Source organism: Sinocyclocheilus rhinocerous, unplaced genomic scaffold (genome assembly GCF_001515625.1).
Source record: "Sinocyclocheilus rhinocerous isolate Xijiao unplaced genomic scaffold, SAMN03320098_v1.1 scaffold3548, whole genome shotgun sequence".
Lineage (NCBI taxonomy): Eukaryota > Metazoa > Chordata > Actinopteri > Cypriniformes > Cyprinidae > Sinocyclocheilus > Sinocyclocheilus rhinocerous.
Genome location: NW_015640459.1, coordinates 4,408 through 5,693, shown reverse-complemented (window position 1 = coordinate 5,693; position 1,286 = coordinate 4,408).

Genomic DNA, 1,286 nt, shown 5'->3' with positions numbered 1-1,286 from the left:
TATGTTGTATGAATCGGTCATATTTTAATCATGAACAAAAAGTCTGTAAAAGTGTTGTGGGTTACACTTTACTTGAAGGGGTGTGCATAAGACTGACATGACACCTTAATAATCATGACATGACATATGTCATGGATATGAAGGAGGTTTTATGCATGTTTATGACAACTGTCATTAAGTGTCATTCGCTCAGTTATGTCATTTTTAATGCAAATATGACATTATTTGACCTAACCCTAACCTAACCCTACCCCTAACCATAGCCCATAACAGACATCTCAGACAATGTCATCTTTGCATTAAAAATTACATAACTGAGCGAATGACACTTAATGACAGTTGTCATAAACATGCATAAAAAACCTTCATATTCATGACGTGTCATGTCATGATTATGTAGGTGTCATGTCATGATTATGAAGGTGTCATGTCAGTCTTATGCACACCCCTTCAAGTAAAGTGTAACCATACATCCTACTAAATGTGCTGGTAATACTACCATTTCTTATCGCAAAAACAATGCTATCAATGTAAATACTTTTGCTGCTTCAGTTGCTTCCTCTACTATTTCTGATGTTTTCAAATTCACCTGTCCATCTGTGATATCTGACCTATATCATTCTGTTATTGTTGATGTTTTAGATGAGCATGCTCCAATTAGGACTAGGTCTGTTCCTTTGTCCCACACCTCTCCCTGGTATAATGCTGAGCTTCGTGCTATGAAGGCAAAAGGCAGACAGCTTGAATGCCTTTTTAGAAAAACTGGCCTGACTGTCCATTTTCAAATATTTTCAGAACATATTAGCTATTATAAAACTGCCTTGAATGCAGCAAGCTCTTCCTATATTTCCGACATCATCAATAAAGCTAACAATAGGCCAAAAACACTGTTTAGCATGGTTAATAAATTAGTCCAGCCACCTAGCCATAGTCTCAGCCAATATGAATGTGATGATTTGTGTGGCTCTTTCTTGCGCCACTTTCAAATAAAACTGGATGCTCTATGTGGGTCTCTTGGCACTGAACCAACCACTTCTACTTGTGAGCAAGCTCAAACTATTCAACTGTTAAATAATTTTACCTTGACAACTCCAACCTTAATTGCTGAAATAATACAGAACTCTAATTCTTCCTCATGCCAGTTAGATCCTGCACCCACATTCCTTCTGAAACACTGTACTTCTGTCATTTCTGCTCCTATCTCACACTTAGTAAATATGTCCTTTATCTCTGCCACTGTTCCAATTTCACTGAAAACTGCTGCTGTTACTCCTGTTCTTAAAAAA